Source organism: Diceros bicornis, chromosome 17 (genome assembly GCF_020826845.1).
Source record: "Diceros bicornis minor isolate mBicDic1 chromosome 17, mDicBic1.mat.cur, whole genome shotgun sequence".
Lineage (NCBI taxonomy): Eukaryota > Metazoa > Chordata > Mammalia > Perissodactyla > Rhinocerotidae > Diceros > Diceros bicornis.
Window position 1 is genome coordinate 25265908 of NC_080756.1, and position 22246 is coordinate 25288153.

At 38.0% G+C, this 22246-nt stretch overlaps 1 protein-coding gene across 4 annotated transcripts in view; it reads right to left on the bottom strand.

Annotated features, from left to right (window-relative positions):
• The window catches only part of TMEM117 (transmembrane protein 117), a 444048-nt gene that overhangs the window by 410095 nt on the left and 11707 nt on the right, over positions 1 to 22246 (bottom strand). The window lies entirely within an intron of this gene.

A 22246-nucleotide genomic window follows, 5' to 3' on the forward strand; every position in this document is an offset into this window, starting at 1 on the left:
GTAGAATAAAAAGAATGTGAGAAACAAAAATAAAATAGCAAAAGCTTAGGTATTGATGTTGGTAAAAGGCAAGAAATAAGCTCTCAGAAGGAAACAGGAAATGATAATGAAAAGAAAGAAATAAAAACTAACTGGATCGATACAGTAAAAATAGAAACAGCAAAGAAAGAAAAATAACCTTTAAAATATTAAAAATAAAGTGAGCAAGTTTTTTAATTTTTTGGCTGAGGAAGATTCACCCTGAGCTAACATCTGTGCCAATCTTCCTCTATTTCATATGTGAGTAGTAGCCACAGCATGGCCACCAACCAGTGGTGTAGGTCCACACCCAGGAACCAAATCCAGGCCACGGAAGTGGAGCATGCCAAATTTAACCACTAGGCAATGCGGCCAGCCCCTTTGTTTTCTTTTTTCTTTCTTTTTTTTTTTTAGTGAGGAAGATTAGCCCTGAGCTAACATCCATTGCCAATCCTCCTCTTTTTGCTTGAGGAATATTCGCCCTGAGCCAACATCCATGCCAGTCTTCCTCTATTTAGCATGTGGGTCACTGCCACAGTATGGCTGCTGACGAGTGGTGTAGGTCCATGCCCAGGAACCAAACCCAGGCCGCCAAAGTGGAGCACACCGAATTTAACCACTAGGCCACGGGGCTAGCCCCTTTTTTTTTTTTTCTTTTTTTGTTTTGGCGAGGAAGATTAGCCCTGAGCTAACATCCATTGCTAATCTTCCTCTTTTTGCTGAGGAAGATTGGCCCTGAGCTAACATCTGTGCCCAGCTTCCTCTATTTCATATGTGGGACGCCTGTCACAGCACAGCTTGATAAGCAGTGCATAGGTCCACACATGGGATCCAAACCTGCGAACCCCGGGCTGCCAAAGTGGAGTGTGCAAACTTAACTGCTATGCCACTGGGCTGGTCCTCTTTTTTTTCTTTTTTAATGACATAAAACTTAAAAAACGTTTTCCTGCATGAGTATAAGCCTCAGTTTTTGGTTAATATCCACTGCAAACAAAAATAATAGCAGATTCAATATTTTTATTACATTTCAGTATCAAAAATAATTGTTAAATGAGAGCTTCATTAGAGCTGTGAACATCTGAATGTGTTGCATAAGCTTGATTCCTTTATATCATGTATCAGAGTTAACAGATTTCAGATATATTTGTAAAATGTAACTATACTCTCACATACTAAAAAGCTTTGATTAAAGTAGATTTTCAAATAATTAACTTTTGAAATAATCCTTATGCTGAACAGCACTTGTTAAATGTGCCTGCTTATACTGCATTAAGCTTATTAAAAAGAACAATAAGATTTTCTTTCATTTTTAAACTATGGGATAACACTTTGAGAATTCAAATCTATAAAATATTATCATTTCATAAAAAGGATAAAATGGAAGCAGCTTTGATTACAAATTGTTTTCTCTATTTTAACTATCACCACATTTAATGACTCTCTCTGTTTGCAACATCTTTCTGTCTCCCTTAAAGCATTCATCTCTAGAGAGCACCTACTTCTTAAGACTTTGTTTCCTATGGCATCTTTGATACGATTCTCTACAGGTCTTCCCCCATCCTCTATGACTACTGCCCCTATATTTTAGACTCTGACTTTATAATCATCTATTTCAAGATATCTTCCAGTGCAGTAAAATATCTTATTTGTATCCTCATTTCTTTTCTTTCTCTCTTTTCCAAAAAATAATCAAGAGAAGAAAAGTAGACTATAATCTGCGGATATTATAGAAATTGCATAATGCCATTAAGGGTATTAAGAACTCAAAGACTGGCTAAATTTTATTTCATGACACAATTTATTTGCACCATGGAGCAAGATATACTACTTGATGGTAGAGTGGGGAAGCACATTATTATCTTAAATGTCATAACTGAAAGATGGAAATATTCAAAATTACTTTTGCAGCTGAAGGATTATCAACAAATCATGCTCAACCTCTTCCAATACAGTATGTCATATAGTGATTTATGATTTTCCATTCTTGAGTGAGCTAATTCTCCAGTAACATTAAAACACACACAAAAGTCGGTGATAGGAAGTATTTGGAATTCTCAACTAAAAGTCAGCAAATTAGATGCCTAAAAGAAAGTATCTTGCACAAAAGAATTTCCCTACTTCGTAATACCTGCTGTGTCACCGAGTTCAACATTGGCCAAATAGATACAATGCCTTAGTCATAGGTTTTCTATGGTTAGAGGCACAGACAATTTTTTCATTTATTTTTAGAATAGTATTTGTGCTCATAATGATGGTCTGTGCTAATACTGTTTCCAAGCCAATCCTTGATTATTACAGGATATAAGCCAAGAATGGAAAATGATGAGGCTGCAGTTGAGATAAGTAGCAGGTGGTTCTGAAGACAGGGAGCTTTGAAATGCCTTAGTGACAACTCACACCATGAAAAAGCACAGATTGCCATACTCATTTACATCAATAACCCTGGGGCGATTATCATTTAAGATTAAGCACAATTATATATTTAATAATTAACAAATTCCTTAGTTGACTAAGGAATGAAAGAATTAAGATACGACCCAGAAAGCTCATCAACTGATAAGTTTTTTTTTTTCTATCAGAACAATATCTGGATGAATTGTTGAAGGTCCAATAGGGCCTAGTACTGTGCTCCAAACACAGGAAAAAAAAGATCCCTCATGAACGCTTAGAAAAAATATCTCCAATTAATCTTCTATGAAACATTAACTTCTTGTTGGCATACATCAATTATCAAATCAAATCAATAACAAGTCAATCCACTCTCAAGTGTTGCGAAATTGCTCTGTAATAGCTTACACAGTTGCATTAAACATTAGTCATTGCTGTGCAGACAGCCAATTTCCAGTCACAACACCATGATACCAGTGAGGATGACACTGCAGAGGAGGTTGCTTCTTCACATCAGCTAACGTGATAGACACCTTCCTTCCTTCCTTCATTCATTCATTCATTCATCTATTCATGGAATCCATTCAAGAAATGTTTATGAAACTCCTACAATACTCAAGATGATAAGAGTTTATACAAAGACAAATCAGGGGGTAACATTTGTAATAAATTTTGAAGAACAGATAAGATCTGACATGGAGAGATGCAAGGGAACAGACAGCATGAGTTTGAAAGACAGAAAATGATGAGACAAGACCAGGGAACAGAAAGCAGTCCAACTGGGCCTCATATTCCAGGTTTCAACCATTGTATTCTATTCTGAATTAAGAGAGAAAATGGGAGTAAGACACTGACTGATTGATCACACCCTCAGAGTACACATTTGAAAGTGCGTCCAGTTCGCCCCCCAAATTTCTGTCACCAGTGGGCAGAAAACAGACAGAAACGTTCAGTTCTGTTGAATATATTGCATATATTGTAGGAAATAATCATTCCTGAAATTTTCCTTCATCTCTCTGTGTCCTTACCACCACACACGTGTCTGACAAATAAATTATTTGTAAAGTGCTTAGAACAGTGCCAGGCACATAAGTACTATACAAGTATTAAATAAATTAAATAAATAAATGAATCCTTGCTTCTCTCTTTTGCTTAGAGGATAACACCTACCTCAAGTCCTCAAGACAACAAGAGATGGAACCATTTAAGCCAGGAAATTTCTTTGTGGAGAGATTTTTGATAATGAATTCAAATTGTCACATAGACATATAGCTTTTCGGATTATTTCTTCTTGTTTCAGTTTCTTTAAACTATGTCTATCAAGAAATTTCTTGATTTCTTTTGTGATTTTTTGGGAATTTATTGGCATAAATTGGCATAGCCTACATTTTTATCTGTTTAGAATCTGTAGTGATAGTCTCACTTCAATTCTTGATATTGGTAATTTGTGTTTTCTCTCTTTGCTTCTTAATCTTAGTAGTAATTTCTAGTCATTAATCTTTTCAAAATAATCAACCTTTGACTTTGCTTATTTTCTCCATTGTTTGTCTCTCTTCTTTTTTCTTTCTGCTCTTATCTTTACTATTTCCGCCTTTCTACTTACTTCTGGTTCAACGTAATATTCTTTTGCTAACCCCTGAAGATGCAAACTTAGAGCAATGATTTAAACTCTTTCTTCTTTTCTAATATAAGCATTTAAAATATCAATTTACCTCTGAGCATTGCTTTTGCTACATCTCATAAATTTTGATATATCTTTATCATCATTCAGTTAGAAATATTTTCTAATTTCTCTTGTTAATTCTTTGACCATAAGTATTTAGAAGTGTGTTTTTATATTTCCAAATATTAGGGGATTTTCTGTGTGTGTGTGTGTGTGTGTGTGTGTGTGTGTTGTGTGAATTTGTTTTGGATTTCTAATTTAATTTCTTTGTGATGAGAGAGCACACTCTGTATGATTTTATCTTTTGAGATTCATTTAGATTTACTTTATGTTCCAAGTATTAAATAAATTAAATTAATGAATGAATCCTTGATTTTCGCTTTTGCTTAGAGAAGAACAAACCTCGGTCCACCTTGGTGAATGTTGCATTCCACTTAAAAAGAATGTGTATTCTGATGTTTTTTGGTGCAATGTCCTATGAATGTCAGATCAAGGTGGCTGATAGTTTTAAAATCATCTGTATTCTTATTAATTTTTCTAACTAATTTAATTCTATCAATTACTAACAGAAGAACAATAAAGTATACAACTATGGTTATGAATTTGTTTTTCCTCTCTTTAATTCTGTCAGTTTTAGCTTCAGATGTTTTGAATCTCCCTAACTAGGCACATATATACTTGTGGTTGTTATATCTTCTAAATGAATTGACCCATTCATCATTTTGAAATGTCCACATTAGCTTTGTCTAATATTAACATATTTACACAAGTTTTCTTATACTAACTGTTTATATGATATACTTTTTTTCCATCCTGATAATTTTAATTGCTCTATGTCTTTAAAGTATCTCTCTTAAAAACAGTATATACTCGGATCAAGCTTTTTTATTCAGTCTGACAAGCTCTGCCTTTTAATCGGAATGTTTAGGTTTTTTGCATAAAATCTAATTATAGATACGGTTGGGTTCAGGTCTACACTCCCCTCTTTGTTTTGTCCTTGTTGCATCCATATACTCTTACTCTGCTACTCCTTTCCTGTCTTCTTTTGGTATAACAGAATATTTTTTAGCATTCTTATTTACTTCCTATTTAGATTTCTCATCTATCCTCTTTGTATTATTTTTCAGTGATTGTTCTAAACATCACAATATGACTCAACCTACCATAGTTGAGGATTAACAATATGCTACTTTACGTAAAATATAAGAATCTTGCCATAGTATAATTCCATTTACCTCCATCCTTTGTTATTATCGTCATATATTTTATACCATCATATGTTATAAAGCCCCACAATACAATATTATAATTATTCCTTTAAACATCCAGTTGTCTTTTAAAGAAACTAAGAAAAGGAAAAAGTAGTCTTTTAATTTATCCCCATATCTATTACTTCCAGTGTTCTTCACTCTTTCCTGTAGATTTGAGTTTCTATCTGCTTTCATTGCTTTCCAGTCTGAAGAACCTTCTTTAGCATTTCTCGTAGTACAGGTCTGCTGGAGATACATGCCTTGTTTGTCTGAAAATACCTTTATTTGCCTTCATTTTGGAAATACATGTTGGCTGAATATAGAATCCCGGATTGAAATTGTTATTTCTTTCAGCACCTTAAAGATATTTTCTAGCCTCCATCGTTTGTGATAAGAAGTTAGCCACCATTCATATCATTGTTCTGCTATACAAAATGTGACTTGACTCTCCGGCTGCTCAAGATTATCTCTTTATCTTTGGTTTTCAGCAGTTTGACTATAAAACTGTTGGTGGTTTTCTTTGTATTATCCTACTTGCCTGTGATAAACACTGCTTTAAAGTCCCTGTCTGCTAACTGACTTCTGGGTCATCTAGGTATTTACTTCTATTAATTACATTTTCTCTGGACTATGGGTCACATTGTCTTGGGGGTTTTTCGCTTTTGTTTTGGCATATATAGCCAATTTTTATTTTACGTTGATATTATGGATGATACCTTGTAGAGACTCTGCATTCTGTTATCTTCCTCTAAAGAGTGTTAATTTCATGTTTTACCAGGCACTTAAATTATTGGCTAATCACCTGAACTTGTATAGGCTTGACTTTACACTTGGTTAGGGTAGATCTATGTTGGTTTCAACCTCAGGCCTGAGGCAAATTCCGTAGCCCTAGGATATAGTCTTTATTTCTAATGAGCAGCCCTTCTGGACTTTCAGTGGAAAGCCCAAGGTGTTTACCAATCCTTCTAACTTGGTATGACTCAAACTCCAAACTTTGTGTCCCCTGCGGTACACAGCCACTGAAATCTCTGTTCAGCTCTTTCAACCTTTCAGCTAGTGCTTTTGCTGGGTTTCTTGCAGATTCTCCCAAGAATGTGCAGCTCAGGGCCAATCAAGGACTCAGAGCTTACACATAAAATTTGGGGCTTCCCATTCCGTGGGTCTTTCCTTTCCAGGAATTTCCTTATTATGTTCCAATTGCTCTGCCAGCCCTGAACTGCATACTCAGTCCTCAAATCAAGAGAACTGTGGCTTTCTACTGAAGTTATAGCTGCCCCCATGCTTAATGGCCTGGGGAGTGCCTTCAGGGTTAAAGCTATACACAGATTGATCTCAACAGTAAGGCTCCCTTTTATCAAAGACTGAATCCCCTGTTATTTCTGCCTTCTTTTGGTCATTCTCCAATGCCTTGAAACAGAAGTATTTGTGGGGGGAGTAGGGGGATAGGGTAAGACATTATAATTTTTGTCTGCAGGAAGATTAGTCTGATACAAGCTACTTCATATTACTAGAATTGGAATCCCAAACATAGCCAACTTGTACTGAATAAGCATGAGTGTACAGATAGGCATTTCAAATTCAATGTGTCCAAAATAGAAACTTGATTTTTCATCCCCAAATCTTTTCTTCCCCCAATCTCCCTACCTTATTAAATAGCAACACAAACCACCCAGTTGCTCAGACACAGACACACAGACACAGATACACATACACACACACACACACTATCCATCCTCAAATTTTATGTGTATCATCCACATCCAATCCATCATCAAATCCTGTGAGATCAGCCTCCAAAATGCATCTTAATTCCATCCACTTCTCTCCATCTCCACAGCTACCATCCTGAATCCAATCACCATACACTTTCACAAGGACTAATACAAAAATATCCTAACTATCAGTTAGAAGTTAGTCTCCCCTCTTTCATTCTTTCCCCCATACAGCCATTCTCTTCATAGCAACACAAATAATCACTATAAAACCTAAATCAGATCATGTCATTTCTCTGCTCAAAATCCTATGATGGCTTAGTCTTAAAATGAAATAAAATTTCCTTACCATAACCCACCAAATCTTACATGATTAAATCCTATGTACCTCTTCTTCCTCCTCCCTCTTTAGGCTCCATGAACATCCTTGATGTTTCTCAAGCGTACCAAAGGTTTTTAACCACCCATGGATTTTTCATTTGCTATTCCTTTAATTTGCAGTGCATTTTTTCCAGATTTTCACTTGGCTACCCCCTTCTCATCATTCAGGTCTTAGTTCCAATGTAACCTCCTCAAAGGGAGCTACACTGACCACGCTGTTTAGAGGAGCCTCCTCACTGCACCCCAGGCATTTTTTGTTAGAGCTCCCTGTCCTGTTTTCATTATAGAATATATCATTATCTGAAATTATCTCTTTCTAAAAAAGTTGTGTTGGGGCCAGCCCGGCGGTGTGGCAGTTAAGTGCACGTGCTCTGCTTCGGTGGCCCGGTGTTCACAGGTTCGGATCCTGGGCGCACACTGATGCACCGCTTGTCAAGCCATGCTGTGGCAGCGTCCCATATAAAGCGGAGGAAGATGGGCATGGATGTTAGCCCAGGGCCAATCTTCCTCAGCAAAAGAAGAAGGATTGCCAACAGATGTTAGCTCAGGGCTAATCTTCCTCATACACACAAAAAAAGTTGTGTTTATTTTTTAATTTCTATCTCAGTTGGGATAGGTTACACCACGATAAAACAACTCCAAAATCTCAATGGCTTTAAATAACAAAAGTTTATTCTCTTTTCATATTACATGTCCATTAAGGGTCAGCTCTATACCACATTGCCTTTACTCTGGGATTCAGGCAAACAGAGCAGCAACTATGTGGAATACTGCTAGTTGCCGAGGAAAAGAGGAGAAAATAATGGAAGGTCTTGCATGTGCAAGCAAATGCTCTAGTTTAGAAGTACCACACCACCCCTGCTCACACCTAACCAGCCAGAACCAACCACAAGACCAGGAAATACAACCCCACCATGTTCCAGAGATGCGTGAGACACAAATATTTGATAAATTGCATGAGTGACCACAATTGTTTATATTTCCTGCACCAGAGTGTAACACATATGAGGATAAGAACCTTGAGTGTTTTGTTGTTTTTATTATTAATATTCACTGTTGCATCCCCAGTGCCTGGAACTGGGCCTCCCATACAACAGGCACTCTAGAAATACCTCTTGAATGAATACATAACATCCCATTCATTAACCTTTTTTTGTATATCTAAGACTAAAATATCTAGACTAGCTCAAGGTATTGTGTCTAAAGATCTTCCTCCACCCAATGCTGATAATTTTCTGAGGAAGAGTAAAAATATTCTTCTTTCCTATTCAATTTGATCTGCCATCGAGAATTCAGCTAAGTAAATTCTTTGTCATGGTTTAAACATGGATTGTTAAGCACTTTTGTTTATAAAATCCAGTGGAGACAATAGAGTCCAGTAATCTGTTTAGGCTCTATATAAAGGCAGGAAAGCAACCTAGAAATAAATGGATAAGGTCACTTTTCAGGTGGATAAACTAAAAGACTCATGGCTGGGGTAATAATGGGGAAAAATCTGGGAAGGGCTTTGCATCCCCATCTCTACAACCCCCCTCATATGGACAGGACAGCTACTTATCCCTAGAAAAAGAAAGGTGCTTTTCTTAAACTCGGAATCTGAGAGTCAGGACTTTAAAGACAGACAATTGGGACCGCCCTATAACTGCTGCCTCCAGGACCAACTTTCCCGCCCCCACTGCTAAAACATACCATTACAGATCAGCACTGGCAGACGGCGACAGACACAGAGTAGAGACACTGTTTAAAGTTATTATATAACTCACCTGCCATAAAAAGCAGTGCATTCACTTCTATATCCCACTGGAGGCAAGGAGGTGGGGTGAGCACCCGCATAAAGGAGCCATAATGGGGAGTTCAGAAGGTAAAGAAACTGCCAGAGTAAAAATCATTGATTGTGCATTATTTCAGAGTAAACTAGAAAGCAGGGCTCAAGGGTGTCACCAAACACCAATTTTAAATACAGTATGTCTATACTAGAAACTAAATACTTAAAGTTATACAGATGCATTTGTGTATTAGTGCTTTCCTTTTACTTAAGGGAAAAGGACTTTGTAAAATGAAATGCCTATGACCTCGCTATCACATCTAACCCGACTTCTTCTACTCTCTTCTCTGCTTACTCCGCTCCAGCCATTGCCCTCTGCTGTCCATCAAACACTCAATACACTACTGTCTTGGAGCTTTTATACTTGCCCTGCCCCCTGCTTGGGTAGTTTTCCTGCAGAAAGCTACTTGGGTTGCTCCTTCAGCTCCTTCAGGTCTTTGCTCAAATGTCACCGCATCAGAGAGGGAACTCCAGCAACTTCCCAGATCCCACCCTAGAGTCCTCCTGCTTTATCAGTCACCTCGCATTTATTGCCCTCTGCCATAATATATCATGACTTATTTGCTTATTGTCCATCTTTTCGCACTAGAGTGCAAGCTCAGTCAGGCCAGGGACTTTGTTCTGTTCACTGCTGGATCCCCAGCGCCTAAAAAATGCTCGATAAGTATTTATTGAATGAGCAAAATCAAGACGTATATTATTAAGGCTCCTATACCTCGCAAGTGAATTGAGACAAATCAGTGAGCATGCTCCAAAAGAGGGAACCAGTTCAGGCAAACACTAAGCTCCAAAAAAAGAAATTCAGTGGCATCAATATCTTCCCAGCTTAAGATATATATCTGTGAACACCAATCTGCCTTTTCTTAAAGTCTATTCTAGTGTTACAAATAACCAGAATAATACATTCATTTCTTTCAGCAAACTTGGAAAAGAAGGTAGGATGAACTAATGATAATTTAAGTTTCAATTTTAGAAATAGATTGATATGCCTTATGTTCAGTACATGACGGGAATGGACTCAGGGAACAGAAGTTCTTAAAATGAAGATGTTATTTTTAAAAAAAGAGTGTGCTTGCACTATCAGGTCCTCCTTCACATCCTCACTTTCTTCCTTCCCCTCAGCTCCATCCTCCTTCTAAATCCAGCCTTGATCACTTGAGGTCAGGTGTGTCCTAGCAACTAGGGCATACCTCCCTGCCTCGAGGCCAATCATCCTGCATTCTTCTTCCTACAGTGTCATCCTTGTGATCAAAAACTTTTGATTTTCTTCTTTGATTTCATATACTCGGGATTTTTGGTTTGCTCGTTGTTTCTTTTCACAACAACTTTTGTAATTTAAAATTAAAAAGGGAGGGACATGCTCCTTGCCTTTCTATTGTTTTCAGAATGAATTTTAAGCTCCTGAACCTGAAATTCAAGACTCTCCACAATCTGCCTTGCAGCTTCTCTTTCCAGCCTCCTGTTGATCCAAGTCTGCTGATGCAGGAAAACTGCCCGACTCATACTCGAGCCCCAAACCTTCTGTCCTGTCCTTTCCCACAACATTGCACCTGCCATTTCTCTAGCTTGGAACGCCCTCTTTCTCCCTCCAATGGAATTCTACTGGAGCTCAAGGCACAGCTCAGATTCAGACAGAAGAATTGTTGAATAAACAGTGATCGAACACAGACTTCTTAGGAAATGGTGAGTTCACCATTATTAGAGGTTCTCAGAGATGGGCTGAAAATGTAACAAGGAAGCACTCACCAAATCCATTCACCCTGAGATTCTATGGTTCCTGTGAACTCCCACTTCTACTATGAAGCCTTATTTGACCATTTCTGTTGGGAATGACTTCTTGCCCTGTTCAGCATAGACTGTCCATCCCACTTATATGACAATTATATGGCATTGCAGTTCTATTACAGCTGTATTTTCCTATGTCAGTACCTAATCTCCATAGCTCACTGCAACCTCCTAAAAGACAGTCTCATGGCACTAGCCCTGCCCCTTGCAAATGACAGGTGCTCAATATGTTTGTCAGTGATGATGCTGAAAAATGGTACAGTTCAAGGGGAATAAATTTGGAAAGACATAAAGAAAGAGATGATGGGTCATGAAGCAGAAAGAAACATTGCTTTATATTCTTTCATGAGATGGGCAGTCAGGTGTGGCCACAAGAGGGGACACAGCAGGAACACAACATTTATTATACTCACAGGTCCTAGAGAGACAGTCACTGCATGCCATGAGGGGGCCACAGTGCGGGGAGGAGGTATGGAGGGCTATGGGAGCAGGCTCAACCAGGCAGGTGAGGAGCAAAGAGAGGAAGGACTCTTGGGCAAGGGCCTTTATTGGGGGTCAGGGGGACACAAGCAAAAGGTGCAATGGGATTTCACTGGCGTGCTTGATTGTCACTGGGTCACATGAGGGAAGGGCAAGAAGGGGAACTTGTGGCAGCGGCCAGCCTTATCACATTGGTGCACCCGGTCACCTAGAGGGGGTGCTCACAACCTGCTTGTTGAGATGTTGAGGCAGCAGGAAAACATGAAGTTTAAAAATTTACAATACAGACATTAACTTCCCTGGGCTGCTTGGAGGGTAAGTTCAAACTCGCTCTCTAGGGCTGACGTATGTATTCACTTGTCTTCTCTCAGCTGGTCCATCCACGTCAACGGGCATGTCCTCAAGGACACAGAAAGTATTATAACCAGCATAGACTAGTCTAGGAAAATCTTGAGGTATAATCACATTCCTCTTGAATGAATGGAAAGAAGTAAAGTCCAGCGCAGAATGCGAGGTTCCTGACGGCTGCAAGGGCAGGACGCACTGTGCGGGGAACTTCTGGGTCAGCAGCAATGACAGGCTTTGTCCTGGAACTGTACAACTTCTCGCTGGGTCAACTAAATGACTTTCTTTACCCAAAAGAGAGGACTGGTCAGGCAGAAGGTGGTGCCAGAAAAGATCCCTGAACACAGACAAAGTGGAGCGAAGCTGTAGGGAGTGGCCTAGCATAATCGAGTCCTGAGGCAGACGAGGCTCCTTGGCTGCCAGTTCGCCATCTGGGAGCCTGAAAAGACGCCTGTCTGGGAATCAGGAGGCTTTGGTTTATGTTCCAATTTTACTGCTGGCTATTGTTGTGACCTTGGAGCCAGGCAAATCCACCCTGTGCATTTCTGTTTACCCATCAACAATAAGTTTGGGTCAAAGCCATGATAAAAATACAAATCGAAAACAACAGAAGTGCTTCAACCACCACCAATACTCAAAATCAAATATACAGCTTCAAGATCACCACTGGAAAGCAACTAGTTTGTCTTTGGAGAAGCCATGCACCTCTTATTCCAGCCTGACCCCCTGTGAACCCCTAGGTCCTTTAATGGCCTTTCTTTCCCCCCTTCTATCCAAAATCCTGCACAGCAACACAGCTACCATATCAGAACATTCTCCTATGTCCTCCCGCCTACCAACACTTACCCTTTGGACCTAGATCTCCCAATGATGCCAACTGTTAACATCCTTGTTAGTTCATCACACCTCCCAAGTAGATAATAGCAGTGAAAATATCTTCAAGAAATGATTCTAGTTATAGGAATTAATAAAAGAAAAAAGAAAACAAACCAGGGAAAACTTTTGTCAGTATCCTCTCAAATCACACCCCTCGCCCACCCACGACTATTTACCCCATTGTTTGAACAACAAACAAACAGAATCTCTATCGATGTGGTTTTAAAGGAATCAAGTGATCAAGCACTCTTCACTTCCAACTTTAGTACTATACATTGTTTAGCCAGCTGTCAAGTTCTGCCCTGGCTAGTTACATATGACTAATCAGTGAAGTGGTTTCTCTCAGCACAGTGTGCATGAGTCTGCCTGCTGCAATTCCATTTCATATTCGCTTTTGTAAGATATATCTACCATTACCTCCCAGAGGTGGGAAATGAGAAGAGGAAGTGGAGGCAATGACTGGACCTATAAAGAAAGGATGCCTTGGCTCCTGAATGACTCATTTCTAGCAAGTACAGTAAAAAGTGCCTAGAAAGGCACCGGTTAATTATTGCTTAATTACAATGCTCTAACCTGAGTTAGTTTTATTAAGTCCTTGAGGTATCCTTTTACAGTGTTTGTATCCTCCGCTCTACGGGAACTAACGCAGCCAGATGATCCTAGCACACTGAAAGCTACAGCTGATTGCCCTTCAGTGCTAATGGAAGCACAACTGACTGCTTGGCAAACTAATGAAGGCACATAATAAGCAGGTGTGGGAGGAAATGGCCGTATCCTTGGGATTTCCACCCTCACTTTCTTTCCTCGCTCTACAAGAGAGAAGAACATGCAAGTAACAGGATAATTTTTTGTAAAAGACTGCCAAGTTCAATAACTCTTAGACATCAAATTTCCCTATGAAGAGGGGTGTTCCTTAAGGATTACTTTCATACTAAATATCAATCATTTCCCAGCTTACCTTTCCTAACCTCTCATATCAAAAGTTTTGCTTTTTTCTTCTCTCATGTTAAAGGCCACTCCAAATATTGGAATAACATTTTTCTCTAACTTGAATTCTTTTTTTTTTTTTTTTATAATTTTCTTTATTTATTTTTCCCCCAAAGCCCCAGCAGATAGTTGTATGTCATAGCTGTACATCCTTCTAGTTGCTGTATGTGGGACGCGGCCTTAGCATGGCTGGACAAGTGGTGCGTTGGTGCGAGCCCGGGATCCGAACCCGGGCCACCAGCAGCGGAGCGCGCGCACTTAACCTCTAAGCCACAGGGCCGGCCCACTAACTTGAATTCTGTGGTCACTTCTGACTCTAAAATGATTTTACTCTACAAAAAGGAATTACGTGGTGACAATTCAAGTGTCAAGTAAAATGAAGATTCTGGCACTCAGTATACATTGGTTGAGAATGAAGATTGCGATAAACATTTAAATAATATCTATCATGAATATCAAATACTGTATTTTGAGAGGACAAAGCTTAAAACTATAGATATTCTATCTAAGTAGCATTTGGCTACACATATAGCATTTGTTCAAGTAATTCCTCCAAAATGAAGTCCTTATCACCTTGATAGTACAATACTTAAAATAATCAATTGTTGACAATCACCCTGAGTAGTAATAAATAACATTTTTTTTTAATGTACTATCAACTATCAGGATAAACTTGAGGGTCATTTATACTACTCAGCTATTCAGATAACAAATTAACACAAAAGAGGTCAGCTCATACTCATATCATTGCATTAAAATAATGGTTTTCCTTCTTAAATATATGATGAAATATCTGTTTCTTTGTGTTTTGATATTGCTGTATCACCATGACTATCTTGCCCACACTTTCCAGAATGTCTGAATCTTTTCTATTTTGAAATGATGAAATCATATGTGTAGCTCAAACACAAAGAAAAAAATTTCACACTAGGCTTAAAGCTAAGACAATAGACAACAAACAAGCATTTAGCTTTATAAAATTCATTAAATGACAAAACATTGCTGAGTTACTTGGTATTTTATGAGAAACAGCCTTTTGTTAAAATAAAACAAAAGAAAAAAATCCTAGAATTTGTCTTCTCAAATTTCTGGATGTATTGAGAATGCTTTATTCAGAACTTCTTGTTTAAAACTAAAACAGACATAGATACACAGAAAATAGCAAACTCCTTAATATTTTGCATAATATAAATACAAGAAAAATATACTTTCAACATGTATTCTTCTTTTATAGACATGTAGTTATCAGTCAAACCATTCTTTTTTTAATCACAGGCTTCAAAAAAGAATCATGATTTCTGTGCAGCTGGATATCGTGGGGGAACCAAAGATGTATATGAAATGCTGCTTATAGTCAAGTATAGGTCCATTATCCAGTTTCTGTAATTCTGAAATCCAAAAGACTCTGTAACGGATTTGTAGGCAAGACTTGACCAAATCTGAATTCATTTAGCAGCAAAACCTAACCTGAACTGATCTGAGGCTGTTTATAGCCTTTATTTATACCACTTCATGTGAATACATATATATTCAGCTACAGACATATTAATGCGTCTGAGGATAGAGTATTTCCTCAGCCCCGTAGGGTGAGCTAATAAATATAGGCACATGCACTGAATTCTTAACCACATCTGGTCTCACGGTTTGGATAAGTAATGGTGAGCCTGGATGCAGCTTAGTAAACTCATCCTGTGCTGTTCTGAGCACTATTCAAGGTAAACGGGCCTTCACCTAAGTTCTCCTTACCTGAACTCATCACTTACTGAACTCATTATCCTTTCTCACCAGATTCTCCTAATGACTTTCTTTCTTTTTTCATAAGATAATTACTCCATTAGTCACCCAGCCCAAACTTCCTAGTTACCACTGATTTCCTCCTCCTCTCACCTCCTCACAGCACATCAGTAGTTGAAGCTTCACAAAGTTCCGTGTATCCCCAGCCTATTCCAGACTGGCCCAAACAGTCTCAAGTGTGATGACTGCAAGAAGCTCCAAAATACTTTCCTACTTCCTTTGCACTCCCCTAATCTCTCCCTCTCCAATTCCCACTAGATTCTGCTTCAAGATTAATCTTGTCATCATCTCCCATCTTGTTCAAATACTTCCCTTGATTCTAATACCACAATGGGAGAGAGACAGTCCAAAGCATGAGGCTGGCATTTAAAGGGCAAAGGATTTAGACTCAATCTACCTGTCTACTGCATCTCCTGTTCTTTCCTAACACAAACCTTTCATTCCAGTCAAAACGAGCACAACCTCCTCAGCTTTCCCCCGCTCCAAAAACAGCTAAGTTGTTCTCATCTCCTCTGCTCATACCATCACCCCATGACCTGAAATGTGTAATGAATTCTTTGCATCATATCTATTTTAATCCCACTCATGCTTCAGACTCAGCTTAGACCCCACGTTGGCAGCAAAGTTTCCTTTCACCTTCCTGGTGCACCATGATCTCCCTTCTTGAGTTCCCTCAGCTCTCACAGTTGGTACTATTCATTCGATACTTGATACACACTTCCTTGTATTATCAGAGTAATTAATTTTTCATGCATATGTACTTTGTTGCTTTAACCAGATTTTAAATTCCTTGAGAGCAGAGACCATGTCCCATATTTTATGTCCCATATGTTATGAATGAACAAATGAATACCCTTCCATAGCTTACAATAAAAAGGCAACACTGGCAAAGACAACATGTGAAAGACAAAGGAATATTATTTATTCATTCAAATTTATCAAATACTACTATGTTCCAGGCATTGTTTTAGGCATGGAGGATTAAATGATAAGCAACACAACATAATCCCTGCTCTCATAAGGCTTATGGTATGGCTAGGAAACTGGACATTAATGAAATAATTATACAAATAACTATATATACAAATATATATGCTTTGAAAAAGGGACCATACAATATTAACAGCTTCAGAATCATGTTCATATGCTATTCATGTCAACACATTCTGAGTTGGCCTGCCCTCCATCCATGTTAAGAAGAAAATTGCAACTAATAGAGGCTCTCTGCACATGTTAGAAAACAAAAAGAAAAAAAGAAGAGAAACAGCAGGAACAGTTTGAGAAATACATCGGTCACATCTTGATGTTCTAAGATCCATCCTGGGATAAAGTTATTCAGTCAGAAGGCATTACCTAGCCCCTGATCGCTTTGCCCTTCATAGAATAGCTTTCAGGGAATAAAACATCACAGAATTTCTTTTATGCTTAAAAGTTATTCTCTAAACTTTTATGAAAGTTTTCTGTAAGACACAAGAATATGAAATCCATTTCTGTATTTGCCACTTCACCATTCAACGTTTCCTGTACAAAGCAAAGATAAAAGAAACTCTTTATCAGAATTTAGGGCAAGGAAATTCCAGAATTTGGCACCAAGAAAAACTCCCTGTGAAACTTGCAATTTTCATCACTTCTGATATCCAAAGCTATATAATATATCACATTTCCCCTTTTTCTCAGGCTCCAAGGAAGCTCAAAACCAACAAGGTAACAAAACTCATGAAATCCAAACATATTTGATTCTTCCAAAAATATTTGATTCTCAAATATTTGATTTTCTGGGGTCCTCATTTTCTATTCCTGTTGTATTAAGAAAATAAGTTTTTGTAAATCATTTCAATCCTTATTTGGAATAAAAATGATTTCTTGAATAAGCTCAAGAAATTAAAATTCTCCTTTTAATATAAGTCTTATCATCAATGTAATAATTTTGGATTTCTCTACTCATGGATATCTCTTGATGTATAATCCTCCAAAAGGCTGGGATGCATTATTTGAACACATGCTTATTTTTTTAAACAATGAAATCATCCAAACAAATGGAAAACAGGGGCATTGGAAGAGCATAAACTGACATTCCAATGAAACCCAGTTTTCATAAATCCTAACGTAATACTCACCTCAACAAGATTCAATGTTAATCCTAAAGAAATTTTTCTGAAATATATCAATTCAGATTTCATGCGTGCTCCTAAATTATTTTCCACAATTGGGAAATTTGGGATTTGTGACCAGTCTAAAATCATAAAAGTTTAGTGCTAATATGTAGGAAAATCAACTCTCTCATGTTATTCCAATCATACAGGGAAGGTGAGAGGGGAATAATTTTAAATGCATTTAACCATTTGTGTCTCTGATAACAGGCAATGTCCAATTTGCAAGAGTTGCCATTTTTATTTGAAATAATTCCCACTACAAATTATAAATCAAGAGGGTTTCATGTTCTTAACTAAAAAGCTACAAAATTGTAATACTTATGTTTCATAAAATATAAAATATATAACCAATGAACTGGATTAAATCATGTGCTCACAGAATCATTCACTCATCCTCACACACGCTTTAAATTGGCAATACTGTGTTGTCCTTTTGGAATCTACTAAGAAGAGACTTTTCATATAAAATAAATGAGGGAAGACTCACAAGTTAATAAAATGAAAGGGGTAGTGGCATTCTATTTAATAATTTTATTGGCATTTCACAAGGGAATTACAAAAGAAACTGACAAAATGATTCCGATTATTTTGTAAACCATTTGAATTTCTGTGCTTATAATTAACAATCCCACTCCTCTCAACACATATACACCACCATCACCATCACCACCACTACCACAAGCTTGCATCTACAAATTGTTAAAGGTTTAAATATGGCCTTTTAAAAAATGCATTATGGGAGCCAGCTCTGTGTCCTAGTGGTTAAGTTCAGTGCACTCTGCTTCAGTGGCCTGGGTTCAGTTCCCAGGCACAGACCTACAGCACTCACTGGTGGCCATGCTGTGGTGGTGAACCACAAACAAAATAGAGGAAGACTGGCACAGATGTTAGCTCAGGGTGATTCTTCTTCAGCAAAAAAAAAAAAAAAAAAAAAAAAAAAAGAATTACGTATAAATGCTAGTTATTTGCAAAGAAGGGTGGAAACATTTATCACATTCCAAGCCAAAAATAACACTATCGTGCTTGCATTACATTTTGGATGCTTTTCTATAATGTTTCATGGCTGTCAGTTCCAAAGCACTCTGCTATACATTCTTTGGTGCAAGTGGACATAAGTGGGAGCTGGAAGGAAGACAACTTAAGTCTGACAGGAGGGAGTCAGAGAAAGTGTCACAGGGGAAATAATGCTTGAACTTAGATATGAAGGAAAAAGAGAAATTTAGCCAAGTTAACAAGAAGGGGACGAGCACGATGGGCATAGGAGAGCACATATGCAAAGGCACAGAGGCATGAGAGAACACGGCAGGTTTGAAAAGCAGCAAATAATTCTTTACAGTGTGAATGTCAAGAGATGAGTTTAAAAGTCAGACAGGAGTTGATCATAACGAGCTTTGGATATTAATCAAAGGAGTTTAGATTTTATTCTGTAGCAACCATTTAGCCATGTAGAAAAATTATTCCAGTAGCAAAATCCAGAATGAACTGGAGGAGCAGAGAATTATTAGGAGCAAATAACTGAGTTTGTGAATGAAGGAAGAAACAATGGCCATGAAAGGAGATGGAAGGAGAAGATCAGTTTGGAGTTCATTAGAAAATTCAATCAGGAGTCGGGTTATCTTATCCAGTTATCACCAAGATTTGTAGAAGGTTATCATTCCTTCTCTAATATCCCATATAATTTCATAGATTTATCATTCTTTCTCTAATACTCCATATAATTTCATAGATTTTTAATAAGAAAAAAAGAAGGAAATTGCCAAATAGAAGTGATAAAGCTGACTACATTATAGAATCTTTCCTATTGTAAGCAAATAAAAACAGGACACAGCTTTGCACTATTTTAAAATAATTTGTAGTCAATAAACCACTTGAAATCTAAAAAGACTTTTCAGGGATGAATTATTTATACCAACAGGAGAATTAAAAAGTAAGCCATGGTAAACCAACACACAGAGAGATAGAACTATTTGCTGGTTACCAGGAGCTAGGGGGAGTGAGGGGTGGGGACAAGGGGTGGAGGGATGCACTTACATGGTGACTCATAAACAATAATGTACAACAAAAATTTCACAATAAAAAAAAAGTCAAAAAAAAAGAAAGTAAGCCATGGCTGGAACGTGATTATAGTATAAGAGAGAAGACATTGTAATAGAATAACTTAACAAAATGTAGCAATTCTAAAACCAAATGATCTGCCCTTATTATTAATACCACTACCTTCACCATATGATTCTCGATCAATATTTAATATAGGCAGATAACTTGTCTCCAAACTGGATATGTTGGTCTAAGTTTGCCTTAGCTTTCTACACTGAGAAAATTTACTGAATGGATTACAAACACATACAGCCATTGCTTATAATGGATATCTAGTTTTCTCTGCCCAGCACTCTCTGCCCATTTTTGGAAACTGACACCCTCCCACTCACCCCCTTAACCTCTTCTATCCATATGATTACTCTGCACAACACCATGCTTGTTCAATGTTTAGTAGATGGCCCCACTAACACCCACTTCCTGGATGCCCTCTGTGTCAATGACCTGTCTCTCCACTTTACATTAGCACACACTCTCTAAAGACCACACCCTAGTTGGGAATCACCACTAAAGAATGGCTGTACTATAACAACATGTCATCTAACCACACCCATCAATTCTTTCCCTTTTCTTACTCCCATTTCACTTGTACAGTTTCATCCAAATCTTCAGGCCCTTGCCTACTCTCCCAGACCATCAACTTCCTCACCTCCTTCCCATGTCCAGCCAGAATCCCCTGTTAATCAAATCAATAACTCTTTTATTAGAACCTTCCATTATTTTCCATCCTTTGTTTCCAATACAGCAAGCTTGAGCATTCCCCACCCAGATGAATCACTCTCAAATTCTGTTCCAGGTGACTGAGCTCTCATAAAGAAAACTGCACAACAATTCAAATTGGTGTCATTCAAATTTATAGTGGCTAACTAATCTCAACAGCCCTCAGTGATAATAAGAACACTTTCATTTGTTCCTAGTCAGTTTGCATTTATATTCCCTAGACTAGCTGTTCCAAACCTTGACTACTATTTTTTTTTTTTTTTGGTGAGGAAGACTGGCCCTGAGCTAACATCTGTTGCCCATCTTTCTCTTTTTGCCGAGGAAGATTGGCTCTGAGCTAACATCTGTGCCCATATTCCTCTATTTTATATGTGGGAGGCTGTCACAGCATGGCTTGATGAGCAGTGTGTTGGTCCACACCTGGGATTCGAACCTGCAAACCCCAGGCCACTGAAGCAGAGCACACAAACTTAACCACTACACCACCAGGCCAGCTCAAACCTCAACCACTTTCTTAAACCCCTTGCATCATCCAATCCCTCCATCTTTATCTTTAGCTCTTCCTTCCCCATAGGAAAATAGGAATCATCAGGTGGGAGGACACTCACCTCTCTACTCCTCCACCTCAAATGTGCCTAGTATAGTATTAACCTTTATCTCACTTACGACTATTTCTGAGGAACTGGGGTCTCTCCTCCTCTCCTCTCTAAGGCCACTATTTCTACCTGTGTCCTAAGCCACAGACCAAAGAAACCTTCAGGTATGCTGTCTTTCTTCTATATCTTTATCTGCACTTCAATCTAGCTCCTTCCCCCACAGCAACAAGCAGATCAATTAATCTCACTCTTCAAATAAAACCACCACTGTCAACAACAACAAAATCTTCCCTTGATCCTTCCCTTTTTTAGCTACTTCCCATTTCCTTCTATTTCCCCACCAAACCTCTTGAAACTATATACATGTATAATAAATATAAAATACATACATTTTATCAATTTATGTACTAGAAACAGATGGCAATAGTTTGAGGAGTAAATAGAAATTCAGAAGAATATATATGTAATATTATATGTATGTATATATATATATATTTTATGTGATAATTCCTTAAATCATTGCCACCCATTTCTAACCAAACTTCTAGACTGAAAATACCCACACTAAGTCACCTGTGATCTTATTATTGTTAAATTCAAAGTTCTATTACTAAGTTCTCTTCCTAATTGACTCAGCAGCACTTAAAACTTCCTTTTTCCCCATAGCACGTATCACCTCTTTGCATACTATACATTTATTTGTTTAGTGTCTTTCTCCCTCCTATAGGATCTAAGTTTTTATGGAGGCAGAAACTCCGCCTTTTTGATTCAATGTCTAGAATAATGTCTGGCATGTAAGAAGTGATCAGTGAGTATTTGTTTAATAAAGATCACCCACGTCCTGGCCTAAATCCATCAGACCAGAGGTGGGAACCACACCCAAACTGGGTCAACTTCAGTCTCTTCCCTGAGAGCTTAAATTTGGGACCCAAAGAGTCAAGCCAGTCTCTGTGAGAGGATGTAAACTGATCTTCAGTGTGAATGGAGAATAAAGCAGATATGATAGAGATGTTGAGACAGAGAACATCCTGACGGAATTCAAGGCCCTGGTTCCATTTATCCCAATTATCAAAATAAATTCTATCCTTGGTCTCTGTAAAATATCCCAATATCCTTATAATAAGTTATCTTTTTAACTTAAACTAATTTAGCTCTTTTTCTGTTGCTTACTACCAA